Raw genomic sequence first — 14459 nt, forward strand, 5'->3', positions numbered from 1 at the left:
ACTCAGCTGCAAAGTGCTCTGAAGATGCCAACAGCAACACATCATTTACAGAAATGCTCCTTATCCTGGTCATGCCTTGAGATCCTGTCCATGAAAATCAAGGACAGGATTGGGACACCATGCTCCTACAGTATAGCCGTCAGGTGCCCCAGGGACCTTTGTAAGGCCGTAAGTCTTCTCCAAATCTACAAAACATATATAGTCTGGATAGTCAAACTCCTGTGATTCCACCAGCGGTCCTACAAGGGTGAAGATCTGGTTAACTGTTCCATGGCCAGGAAGGAATCCCTTTTGCTCCTCCTGAATCAAAGGTTCAACAGTCTTCCAGGGTCTCTTTTCCAGCACCTAAAATAAACTTTCCTTCGAAGGTTGTAATTGGAGCACACCCTGCAGTCCCCCTTTGTTAAAAGGGGAACCACCATACTGGTTTGCCTCTTTACAGGCACAGTCCCAGACCTGCATGCAACATAAAAGAGATATGTCAACCAAGACAGCTCCAGAATGTCCAGAGTCCTTAAGATTTAAGGGAAAATCTCACCTAAACCACCAGGGAGCTTTCCAATAACCCAGCAACATCTACAAGTAATAATGTAACTGGTGACACTTCCACCAAGTCCTAAGGCTCTGCCTCCTTTACAGTGGAAATTTTGGCTGGATAGGATAGGAGTTCCTCAAAGGCCAGAAGTTCTCCTACCCAACCAATTACTGAATTGCTGCTCACCAAAACTTCTTTGAGGCCTGCCAAAAGTCCTCCTCCACAGCCTTCCCGAACGCTTCTGTAGCTGCCCTTTTGGCCTTCCAATACCTGTCTGCTGCTTTAGTAGACCCCCGGCCCAACCGGTCCCATACATGAAAGGAGGCTTATGGAATTACACGAAAGCCCGGGTCATATTTAGGACCACTGTCTAAATGGTGTACAAGTTTACAGATATAGATTTAGTCTTCCTCCTTTTTACCCTACAGGTAGCATTTACCAATTCACTCACATGCATACAGAGCCTTTGTTTTTTTTGCACTTTTAAGTGTCACACACATTCTTACAGATGCATTTTGCAATGGAGTTTGAGCTTTACCATCCAACCCAACGGCAATCGAAATGTAGACCGAGGGATGTGAGGACTGCACCACCTGCTCTAGCTCTGCCTGACCTACAGCCACTGAGTGCCTCCTATGTGTATACATTTAATTGCCTTTGTTGGCTGACAGGCTGGGGTATCAAGCATTTTTGGACAGAATGGAGCACTTGCCAATGCCTGAGAAATCAAAGTCAAACAGAGTCATCCGTGGATTGAATAAATACACCTTCCACAATTGGAGTTAGAGGCTTTAAATGTTGCTCGCAGACAGCAAACAGTCTCACCTCGTGTTCCATTTATCAGCCGCTCTGGAGCTTTCAGTCCTTTTACATGATCTCCAGCTTTCATTTGTTTGTGGAAACCTGTGCACGGCTTGAAAAATGAACGCTCTCTCTGTATACATATACATATATATTTTAATTTTAAATCCAGAACAAGCCATGACAAATCCCAAGGGCTCATAAAGCATAAGAAAAAAACCAGTGATTTTTCTTTTCTTGCTTTCCTATACTGCTTTGCCTTTCACGCTTCTTCAAGTGAAACCAACCGAGAAAGGGGATAAAACACAGTTGAACTCCTCACAACTCATGCTGCACTAAATCTATAACCATGAGCCAAAAAATAATAACAATAATAATAATCCTTTAGACGAATAATGACGCAATTGAGAGCCGGTCCAGTCAAATCTTTTGCTTTTAATGTGTTTGCTTTTCACAGGAAGGGGGGTGCAAACGGACTGGTTTAAAAATGTAGTGGCACAGCATTCCTCTCGCACACAATAACGCATCTATTTCGCTCAAAGTGCTGCCCAGACATGCTCTCAAAAACTCGCCTCGCACTTAAGCGTCTGCGCTTCGGCTCTCTCAGATCTCGATCTGCTGACTGATTTGCGCTCAAATTTCAGCTCAGTCAATAAGGAGAGCCCACACCTAATGGAGAGCTGGAGCTCCATTTGAGAGATAGTGAGACAGAGAGATCTGCATTAATAAGGTAGAGAGTCAGAGCGAGCGACACGTGCACACTAACACAGATACAAGGAGAGTGACAGGCAGACGTACACACACACACACTGGCAGCACTCAGTGCAATAGTAATTTGTTTACAGTTGATTAAATATTCATGCTGAATTAGCGGTGAGCCTGCCAACAGTCACTTCATTTACGCCCCGCGCGTGTGTGTGTGTGTGTGCCCTCCTCAGCCTCAGCCTTCCTCCACCTGTAAATGTGTTGTTTTCTTGTTGTTGTTTGTTGGCTTGAGAATAAAAAGACAAGACACAAGCACAGGCATGCGCTCACACCTGATGAACTCCCCTGACGATCAGGTGATGTCCTTATTGTATTCGACTCTTTCCTCCGGTTGCCCTTGACAACAGTGAGAAAGAAGGAAGGGCGAAAGGATGGAGATGAGGGAGGGAGGAAGACGACCGAGGGCGAAAGAAATAAAACACATGTCAGCTGAGAGTATGGGACTTGTTTTTATAGTATTTCCATGAGGAATTGTTCTGGAGCTGGGGTTAGAGATAAACACTTCACTGTGGGACATATGCGGTGAGTATTTTATCGATCGATTAGTAGCATTGAGCCTGTAGGAAGCCTGAGACAGATGTGTTTTATCTGTTCCTCTGGCATGGCCAAAAAAATCAAGGTAACGGAGCCCTGCAGATATGGCATGAGCTGCCTGAGGTAATCAGATCAGCAGAGTCAGTGACCTCTTTTAAATCTCTCCTTAACAGATACTTTAATTGGAGAGCCTTTCCAGATTCATTTCTCTTTTAATTGATCTGTTTAAATGCTATAAGTAACAGTAGGAGGGAGGACCTTCATAGTGTGCAGTAAAAACCCAAGAATATTGCAGAAAGAACCCCAATGATCACAAAGACCCCAGAAAGCAAGCACTTGGCAACTGTGGGGAAGAAGAAAACCATTTAAACATGGCTCAGAAAATTGGGAAGCACATCTATTCTGTTTCAAAGAATAAAAGCTGTTTTCTTTTTCTCTTCTTTTGTCCAGAAAATTGTTTCAAATTCAGATATATCCAGTTCCCAGTGTGTTGAAGATTTGGCCACTAATTTACATTTCTACAGTTTATGGCTCTTCCCAATTTAGCTGTGATGCAGCCACTGGAGCTGACTGCACCCACCCAAGACAATTCCCGCAATTCCAGTGTTGCAGAAGCATCCGATCACTTAAAGTAACACTGCGTTCTATTATATCTACTAGAGCCATGTTAAACTGAACAGAGCAGATAAGAAGGGCAGACAGTCGGGCACAAGAATGGCATAGGGAACTATGAATTTTCAAAATAAAAGTGCTCAGCCAGACTAAACATTTAGCTTCTGAGATGATCCCTGAGTGATATGAAGGCATGGGAAGCTTTATGGAACAAGACTGCATCAACGATGCGGCGTCAAAAACATGCATTAATTGTATTCCCATGCTAAGGCAGCAGATCTGCAGTAATAACCCTGTACAGAACAGAGAAGACACCAATACCAATAGACCTAACAAACATGGAACTAGTTTGAAGGTGGGTTGCAAAGGTGCTTGCAAGAGAGAGACCTATGCACAGGCTAAAGCTGTTTAAGTTGCCCTATACTGTATATGCTGCTGTGATCACTTCGAGACCACCTTTGAAATGAGGACATCCAACAGAGATACGATAACCAAACGAGGAGCAAGTTTGACAGGAGTTCCTCTGGCGTAAACGATCAAACCAATGGAGAATCCCACAAACGGCACCGAAGAAAACATGGCTAAAACAGGTTGAAGATGACATCAGAGATCACAGAATAAATCTCGACGAGGCCAGGACAATCGCCAACGATCGCCATCCATGGAATTGAGTTGTAAAGGCACCTGAAGCCACACAGCTATCAAGTTGGTTACCCCCATCAACCAATACTTTTAAACAGTAGGAGTGATCTTAATTATCATAACGTCATACACTGCACACACAAATATGACACACGATTCTTGTTGATGTATTTGACTTATATACTTAAATATCTTATATACAGTATGCAGTATGTGCTGATTGGACCAGACCATGTGCAGCTCTCTAAGCGGGCATTAACTAATTTATCTCCAATGTTATATATTTTCTTTGACTTATGTATTGCCTATTTGCTTAGTGCTGTGTTGAGTATTACTAGTTGGTTAAATTTTTTGTTGTTAGATTTGTTTCTATTTTTGTTCCCCTTATGGATCAACCGTGTCTGATTAGCCAGAATTTAAGTCCGCTCTGTCCACTTTAGATCAGTTTTATTCTGTTGAGCAGGTAATTCTGTTCATTTCACCTCTGTGTTGTTACTTCATTTTGTATATTTTTGCAGTTTTGGGCAAATAAAACCAGTTTTTCTCAAAAGAACCAACGTGTCTTTATGCTATGTGTAATCACCTCGGTCTCTCAAAGGTGCCATCCTGAGGCACCAGATGATGTGGGCTGGCATCGAGATCAGCTATTATTAGATGATGTACTGGGACTGCAGGCGGAGTTTAACTCCATGGCCTGCGTGAACTAACACTGTGCTCAAGTTCTGTTTGAAAAACAACCCTAAAAATCCACTGAAACGTTTTTCACAGTCACCTGTGTAACAAGAGAAACCCAGTGATCTCCTATGAGCAAACACTTGGCAGCAGTAGGGGAATAGAAAAAAAAAAAAAACATGGCTCAGAGCAGGCTCAAAGAGGGCCGCCATCTGCCTCCACCATTTGGGGTGAGCACAGAGGAGAAAGCAGAGCAGAAAAACAAAAAGGTGGTGGATTGTGTTCTTTGTGTCACGTTTAGGAAAATTTAAACCTTTTTTATTTTATCATTTGATTGTGCTAATTAAAAGTGAGATAAATCAGGTGTTTCGTGTGCTTCTTTTACCGATCAGACCAAAGAAGCTACAGTTCTTTGGAAAAGCAGGAGGAGGCAGGAGAGATGAGGAAGAGCCAAGGCCCTGGCGCCTTCGCTCGATCTGTCACACACAAACTCTTTCTCTCTCTCACACACACACCTCCTTCAAGGTCTCCCGGGGAGCTGCTTACAGGTTGTCAAATTTCCTCTCGTCCTCATCCGAGTGGCGCGCAGCGTGAGCAGCAATCAGAGGCGAGCAATAAAAGAAACTGATAACAGAGAGATAATTAACAGCTCCGTGTTACGTATCAAACTGAAGGGCAAATTAGCGCACAATCATTATCATCATGCAGCAGACTGTCGCACTTCCTGTACTAATCTTTCACAAAGCCAGTTATACCCTCACACCCTGTATTTATCTCTTTAATAATGTGCAGCTAACACATCGCAGGAACTGCTCTCGCTTTGTATTCTCATGCTTATTACTGCTGCTGTTTGCAGAGAAAATACACATTATTTAGTATTCTGGAGAAAGCAGTGGTGCTGCTGTTTCTCTGTGGTCACTATGCTCGTGTTTTGGGCCTTTGAGTTGCATGTAAAGCACACATAAGTGCTCTTTCTAGATAATTGAACTATTAGTGCCTTTTGAAGCATTTTTATAGAATTATCCAGCCTATAATATGTCTTGTTGTGCAGTTACTTGTAGTAACAGACCATTCAGGAAGTCTCTGCTGTAGGTGAGTGAAATGCTAGTGCTAACAGTGCTAGCAGGTAACAGTGCTACAAACTGCAGTTTGTAGTGTTTGGCTTTGTTTTGGTTGGATGCTCCTTAACTGTCCAAATATATTATTTTACCTACCTGTGTACAATCAAATTCAAAAATTGGTTGTAAACACACTCCTTTACATTGTTGCCAAGAGCTGAATAGCTTTATTTTTGGTTAAATCTACTACTTCATATTTAACACTCTATAATAGAAACAGAAGGGTCAAACATAAACAGGGACGCCTGTCTGATGGCACACACACACATTCAGTGACACACATATCAGATGGGAAATGCCATAATCCCAGTCCTAATCCTACTGTCATTCATGTTGTCACCACCTACAACTAAACCCACACACACACAGCGCAAGAAATGGTTACATCAGATCTTAAAATAAGCCGGCCCACAAATATCGAATATGAGTCACATAAGAGAGTTCACGGAGGGAAGTTAATGGCTTCTGTTGAAGAAAACTGTTTCCTTACTCAGCCATTAAACGTGTCTTTTAACGGTTATTTTTGAAATTAGCTGTTATTATTTTTGTTTGCTGTCAAAGCAGTAGCTGCATACCTATCTGACTAAATTACAGGATACTGAAACAAGATTTAAGGTTTTGTTAACAAGCTTTCTTTCTATCAGAGAAAATATTACATGTTATACCATAAAGTCACATTCAGGCAAGAATATTTTCAAAATAAAATATCTTTCTTATTGATCTTATCTGTTGTGGCAGTTTTGGCTAAAAAAAACCTGCTTCTTGCTTTCAAACCATGTCTACTTTTACTATTTACATACAACTAATAACAAACCGCATATTCAGGCTGATTGTGGTAACATGCTAAAACTGCACAGGCAAACTGTATCTGCTTTATACCTTCCAAATAATTGAGATTTTAAAAACCCTTAAAGCCTTCCTAAGTGCTCTGCAATTGATCTCCTGATTAACTTTAGGACAACAGAGGTTAAAAACTTGGCAAAGAACCAATATACTTTTAAAAGGTCATTAATGGGTGAGGGCAACATTATTTAAATTGATCTGGAATCGACCCCGGGCTTATTGCGTTGGGTAATTAGAGACATTCAGGGGAATTGAGCAGCAGTTATTCCAGTTATTCCTTCACTAATCCTGGATCAAGCCCTCAGTACTGCATCTTAAATTGTTTGGAGCCAACATGATGCAGTTCCTGAAGCTCACTTAGTGTGTGCACCCTCTGCCTTGTCAATGTATGCACCATGCGCTACTATGCTGCCACCTAGTGATTTGTTTTATTAAAAGAAATGAACCTGGGGTGTGCAGGAACAGACTCAGCATGCAGAGGAAATTCAAGAAAAAGGATAAGAGGAAATGAAAAAAAAAAAAAAACCAAGAAGAAGAGGAGGCTGACTTGTTATTGGAAGCTCGATAAGCGGTGGTGAAGTCTAACGATAGGCTCTTTGAGGGTATTAATTATTAAGTGTGGTCTACGATTTCTCCTTTGATCGGTGGGAAGGGGTAATCACGGTTAAGGCTAATGAGGCGTGTGATGAGACGAGGGGAGGTGAAGAGCAGCAGAACAGAAAGAAAAGAGGATGGGGATGGGAGACAGGCCGCTCGTAACATCGGGAAATGGCAAGACGAGGATTAAAGGTGAAGATGGCGAGGAAAAAAGGAGGACATTTCATTATTCCTCACCACAGTGTCTGTCTGTGATAAGGATTAGAGTGGCTTGCTGAATCATTATTTTGCTTATCGGAAAACTCAAATACAATCTTCTCAGTGTCGCGTACCTCCAGAGTAAATATGTTGAGCATAAAATAAAAAATAAGCTTTCTTGTATTTAAATGTTTTGATTTAAAGGCTTCATTGAACAGAGTTTAACAAATCTGAAAAAGTGTCATTACATATAATCTGAATTAAACAGAGTAGGGTTGCATGATTATGAAATGTTGGGCTGATACAATACAGTCTTTGAAACAGCAGGTTTGCAGAATACCGATATTTTTTTCCATAACGGTTTATTTTTGCTGTTAGTTATTTTTACCTTTCTGTCATAATAATACTTCAAATTATCTTTGATGTTTTTAACTTTCATGTGATACGACGCGCACCCCCAACATCGGAGAGCGTCATTTAATAGACTGGTATCAGTCAACAAGACTGATACTTCGAGCGATATTTTGGTTATTTCTTATTAGTCACATTACAAAAAGTGAGTGACTATAATCAGCCCTGATTAGTTATGAAATTCGTTTAAATAGATTATTACATTGTCATGGATAATGTGATTAGCATTTGATCAGTGCTGAATATGTTCCTCTTTAAACTGAAGTGTCTTTTATCAGTCTGACGGTTTTGTTATTGTGACTTAACTACATTACCAAAACATTTTCTGTAAGAAACAGCCTACATTTCATTTTCCAATCCTTTGTAATGGTATTGTGATTTTGATATATCGTTTTTAATTAGGCTGTGATATTATAGGAGACAGAGTTGAAGTCATTTAAGTGAGTAGTCTAAGGAGCCAGTTGCGCTTCTTTTTCTGTTTGGGCTTTTCCTCTGACATGTTTTCATTTTGGGCCTCTGGATTTTGTTGTTTGGTAACGCTGGCCTCTTCTTTTTCTTGCTGATTCTTCTGGAGTGTCTTTTAGTCCATCTTTTTACAGCCACTGGTAGGATTTCTGGATGTCAGCCACTTCCTCTATCTGCTGGTGGTACATACTGGGCAGGAGCCTGTCCTGCCATGATGGCTCCTCCCCTTGCTCCTCTTTCTTGGGTTTCTCCTGCCTGAGGTATTCACTGAGCATGCTGTCGGTTGTGGACATCTTCCTGATGTACTCGTGGATGTTCATTGTCCTATCCTCGACCGTGGTTCTGACACTCACCTAGTTTCCTAGTGAAACCCACCATGCATGATCGGGAGCTTCCTTGTCTTCATGTCAGTGGCTTTCACCTCCTCCTTTGGCCAGCTTATTATCCCAGCAGGGTATCTGATCACAGGGAGGGCAGAGGTGTTGATAGCCCAGATACTGTTCTTACCATTCAGCTGCATCCTCAGGACTTGCCTGACCTTCTGCAGGTTGTAATCAATCCAGGTGAACAGATTGGTCAGCGTAGTCTTGCAGTCTCAGGTGGTTGCTTCGTCTACCAGTAGCTGGTGTTTTGCTTCTCTGATATTCCTGCCAACTCCTTTCTGTGCCCCACTCATGTATTGAGGCATACGCCTGTTCATCTTAGCCACCATGACGCCTGACAGGAACTTCCATGCGGTAAGGATCCCTTCTCGGGATCCTTGTGGATCAGAACTGTCCAGATTTCAGTTAACCACTCTGGTTGTCTCTCTCATCAACTAGCAGCTGGTTCATTTGTGCTGCCAGACACTCCTGGAGTGCTGTCAGCTTCTTCAGCCAGTAGGCGTGTCGGGGCCTTGTACTGTCCAACTCAGTGGTTGTTACTGGACCCAGGTCAGGGAGGTTGCTATGGTCTGTTCTTAGATCCATTAGCCACTGAGCATTGCCGTTATGGGTTGCGTCCTTCTGGCATTCAGCAGATAGGGGAACCCTAAAATTGGTGGCTCACTGTGGGGAAAAGATCACATCAAAAACACACATTAATTTCTATTGAGAGCTCTACTAGCTTTTCTTAGTGTATAACCTATTTACAAAAAAGTGTACAGGCTACTCTCTGTGGATGTACACAACTGAATTTAAAAAGACGTAAGCAGTTGTTTGGCTGATTTCCATCCTCTACACTGGTAGTATACTGTTTATGCTGTGTTTCTTCTAGATTTAAGGGGGTAACAACGTTTTTCACACCACTGTGTGTACAGTATGAAGAAAATCAAACTCCAGAGTGTCTTAGGAGCCTATAAAGAAAATCAAAAATACATAAAATGGTACCTTTGTGCTCTAAAACAGTCCAATTTCATTTAATTTAGTGAATTTATATTCTTGCATAGAGTTAAATAGCTTTATGCGAGGCTGCTGTGCACATAGGATACAAACCCTCTGTAAGTCTGTTATGTGTCAGTTGAAAAATACAAGAACGTATGAGTCACACATAAAACCTTGAGTGGCACACATCTCTGTGGCTGTCGCAGTGGTTTCCTGAGATTAACATAAAGACTTGAAAAATCTGCGTCGAGTAGGGATTAAGAGCCACCACCTCCTTAACCCAGCTATGTATAAAAACAGAGAGATAAACCGCCGACAGGACTCCATTCAAAGGTGACAAGCCACCCCAGCATCCTCACAGCCTAATAACCAAGTCTGTGTAAAAAAGGCAAACACAGTAATCAATCATTTTACAGATGGTTATCTGCTGGTTGCCTGGTGCTGAGCAGTCACCAGGCAACCTCCTGACATCTCATGTTGACCCCAAGAAATAGTTTGGCACGTGAGCGTCTGTTAAAAACGGCAAAGTCTCATTTTTCCTTTCTATTTTTGTTTCGAAGAAAAAAGATAACTTTCTCCCCAAATATCAACATTATCACCCTGAGAGATGACAGATTGTATTTGTTTAAGAATACAATAATATTCTTGTTTTGTTTTGCATTCTTTGCTTCACTTGTATTTGCATTTGCACCCACTCATCCATACACTGCTTCTTTGTGCTTTTTATGCACATGTTAATTACTCTGCATACTCTCAACAGATGCACTGTGGGCAATTTGGGGTTCAGTATCTTTTCCAACAACACTTCGTCATGCGGACCAAGCCTGCAGAGAAGGACCAACAATGCAATGTCAACACTCCTCCAATGATTCAAGGGTGTTTCTCCCATCTCTTTTTTAGATTTTTAATTGTCATTTAATGACCATTATAAATGCAGACACGAGATATCAGCAAATAGCCAGTATCAGCCGATGTATCCATATCGTTAAAATATTGTAAAACTAATTAAAAATGCTAGTTTAAAAACTTGTTTGGTGATGTCTGCAATAATACTGGCATATGAAGAAAGCTGTAATAGCTCATTACTGAATTCTGGAAATCTGCAGATGGAAAAGTAATCTAACTTCTAGTCCATTTAAAGTTTTATCATCTTGCATGTACACTACGTTTGCGTGTACATGTACAGTAAAAGCTCCTGAATAGCTGTCGAATGGGAGCGAGGTCAGTTTCTGAATGCTATTTCTGCTCTCAGCTGGGGTCTCCTACAGGTGTTAGACCCACTGACACAGTTGAATCAAACAGCAGAGACATTTAATAAATGATACCTGATGGCAAAAAAAGAAACACGGCATGTGGAGGCAGAGGGAGAAAGGTTGTTAAAGCAAGAACAATGGAGAAAAAGAGGCAGAGGATAACTAAACATAAAGAAGCAAATGCAGGAAAGAAACTGAGCCAGAGGTACAGTACACAGAGACAAAGAAAAAAAATTGAGTGCATCCCCCCCTCCGTGATCTATTGAAGCTATAAATACCACTGTGGGATACATAGATCAGGAACATTTGAGTCATCTGCCATTTGAAGGCTGGTCTAATGCACCCGACCTGCTTTGAACACCCATGCTGAGCCACAAGTGCAGACTGCACGTCAAACTTTAATGGCTCTGGCAGAAAATTACAGGTGAACACGAGGACTGGAAATTAGGTGAGTGCATCGTGAGTCTCGTCAATAACGCAAGCAACAGGGGGGGAAAAACAAGAGGGGAAAGATGAACATAACCCATCCACTGACAGACAGACAGAGAGACACAAGTGGAAAAACAAAGAGGCCATTGTGTGTTTGACTGGGCCTGCTCTTCACCATATTGGTTTCCATGAGAACACAAGACTGAGAGAGCGAACAGGTGGTAACCTCAAAGAGCAGAGCAACACATCCTGTTGGCTTCTACAACCAGGAATCTTACACGTCACACAAACACAGAGCTGCTAATGAAGCAACATGCTGAGACAGGCTTATGAACAGATTTCTCGCGGAGGTTTAGCTCAGTGTGTTAGTATTACAACTGTGGAGGTGGAAGTCGCTGGTTCGAATCCCCAGTTACCCGCTTCCTGTATGAATGGATGAGGGCCAAAGGTAGCCAGCAAAATAACTATTCTGAGTACTGCTGAATAAAATAAGTAGAAAAACCTTCATATTTCAGCAATATTTGTACTTTTAGCCCAATAAGAAACAACACAAGAAAACAAAGGAAAACAGTGAGTTTTTCTTAGGGTTTAACATTCCTACTACCAACATGGGGTCCATGTATGTTAAATATGTTATTAGGACTAACATCGCCAAATAATAATAATGGATTGCATTTATATAGTGCTTTTTCAAGACCGTCAAAGCGCTGTACAATTCCACTATTCATTCACTCTCACACACTGGTGGAGGCAAGCTACAGTTGTAGCCACAGCTGCCCTGGGGCAGACTGATGGAAACGAGGCTGCCATATCGCGCCATTGTCTCCTCTGGCCAACACCAGTAGGTGAAGTGTCTCGCCCAAGGACACAACGACCAAGACTGTCCGAGCCGGGGCTCGAACCGGCAACCTTCCGATTACAAGACAAACTGCCAATTCTTGAGCCACGATCGCCACTTAATAATAAATAAATATAAATCAGTGTATCAATAAATAATCTTGTGCTTGGTTAGAGGTGTTGAAGTGATTTCAGTCGGAATAATGTAACAAAAGAAGTTAGATGCCCACATTTCACTGGTTGTAGATTCATGTTAACATGCTGCAGGAGCCAATGCACCAACCAATGTAACAAGTGTAACTAATATGGTAAGAAATGCACTAATCAGCTGTGTTTGGCCCAAAGAATAAAAGCAATACATTTTGGTGAGAAGCTGACTGAAACCACAAAACTTTATTTATGACTGTGATGCCAGTGAGTGAACTACTCATACTTGTACCAGAGGCATCAAGATAAGCATGCAGGTGTTAACCTCAAAGTGCAGTTTACTAAACCTCAGGCAACAAATTAATTTACCAAGAGACACAACAAATAATGGAGGTGAATCATCAGCACTAGCAGCAGCAGAGGAGCTGCCAGTCCTGTTGTAAGAAGCATTAATAGCAACAACTGTACAAATCCCGTGGAAATTTCACAACCAAAAACAGGAGCAGCGACGCGCTCGTGCAGTAAATTAAAATGTAATTTTGCTGTCACAGTACTGCAAAGATTTCTCACTGTCATTACGAATCCAGCACAGCTACACTGTGTTGCAAAAAAATGACATTAATTCCTCTATATCTTTGGATCAAAGCGATCTTGCGCATGCTTCAAAATATACCCATTATTGTCTCACAGGACAAATCGCAATATGTGAAACACAACAAAAGTCCAAGGAGCAAGAACAAAGAAAAAAGTATTGACCAAATCATCAGTCTGTTTGAGCACCAACATGTTTACATAGATTACCTCATAGGATTGTGTAAATGTGATAGAGTCACTTTACAGGCTGACATTTACCTAAAACTCCAATCAATCTGATGTGTCAGTGGTTAAGAAATCATTTCCCGGACAACAAGAGCTCAGGAATTAGCACAGAACTGCAGGGAAACACGAAACTATCATTGACAGAGCTCAGTCTATGTCAGGCTCATGGAAACTTAATCGATGAAGCTGTACATAATCTGAATTGCACCAAATGTCAAACTAAGAAGAGTTTGCCTTGAGTAAATGTTGTTGAGTTCAGCTTCCCTCCTTACTCCCATCAGGGGAATACGCCGAAGCTAAATGGAGACTGAACAACACCCACCCCACCTCCACACCACAGAGCTGCTGGGACTGGAGTATCACATACAAGAGCACTTGACTTAAGCTTTTTATAATGCATGGACTCAAATTAAGGACTGTGCCACTAATCACCGAGTTGCTCGGGATAAGGCCTTTGAGAATTTTAAAAGCACAATGAGTAAAGAGCATAAAAGTTAAGGGGCAATTCGACATATTACTACACGTCAAAGTCTGTTAAATGTATCTTTAGAATGTCTGCTGAATAAAATTTGCATATGTTTTGTGTTTCCAGCGGAAATCTGGTCAACAGATTCCTTCTCTGCATCCTAATTGAGGATAAGAGCTCCTGTAGAGGTTCCATTAGAATACTTTTATGTTTCCTGTGCTACACACAAGCGTTAAAGTGGGCTTGAACGATGTAGGAAAGGTAGAATAATGGCTAAAACTGTGGAATGAGTTCATTTTTCATGTGTTACTGCCTGGAGGTGCTCAATAATAAGAAAGTAATGTCATCCCACAGTCTCACTTACAGCCTCAATCTATCTTTCTCTTCCCAATTCTTGTAATTTGTAATTTGTACAGGTGTCAGTTTTGGATGACCCTTCTTTTTTTTTTTCTCCTGTCCTGTTTGGTTCTTTTGCCATCAGAATTGTTGTCTAAAGGCAAAGAAAGATGCCCAACGGATTTACTTTATCAAATGGACCATCCCAGCCTTGCCGTATTGGTCTATTTGATTCACTTTTGCTTTTATTGTTTATTTTATTTTCACTTGCTACACACGGGACAGACTTGACTGGGGGAAAGAAAGAGGGAAAGAAAAACAGTGGGGAAGAGGAACAGTGATAAAGGGCAAAACCCCCCAAAAGCAAACAAAACAAACAGACAAAAAATACATATCAATCACCTGGATCACCTGTTGAGAAAGAGAAAAAAAGCAAAAACACAGCAATCATCGCGATGATCTATGTGAATATAACAGTAAATACTAAATATTGAATATTATTGTGCCACACGTTGGATGGACAGCGCACAGTGTGCTTTGAGGTAGGAGCCAAAAAGGGTGTAGTTTGTGGGTGTGATCACCCGTGTGTACACCTGTGAGCATGGACGCGCTTGTTTT

This window comes from Pundamilia nyererei, unplaced genomic scaffold, assembly GCF_000239375.1.
Source record: "Pundamilia nyererei isolate P.nyererei 1_Seehausen unplaced genomic scaffold, PunNye1.0 scaffold00209, whole genome shotgun sequence".
NCBI classification, from domain to species: domain Eukaryota; kingdom Metazoa; phylum Chordata; class Actinopteri; order Cichliformes; family Cichlidae; genus Pundamilia; species Pundamilia nyererei.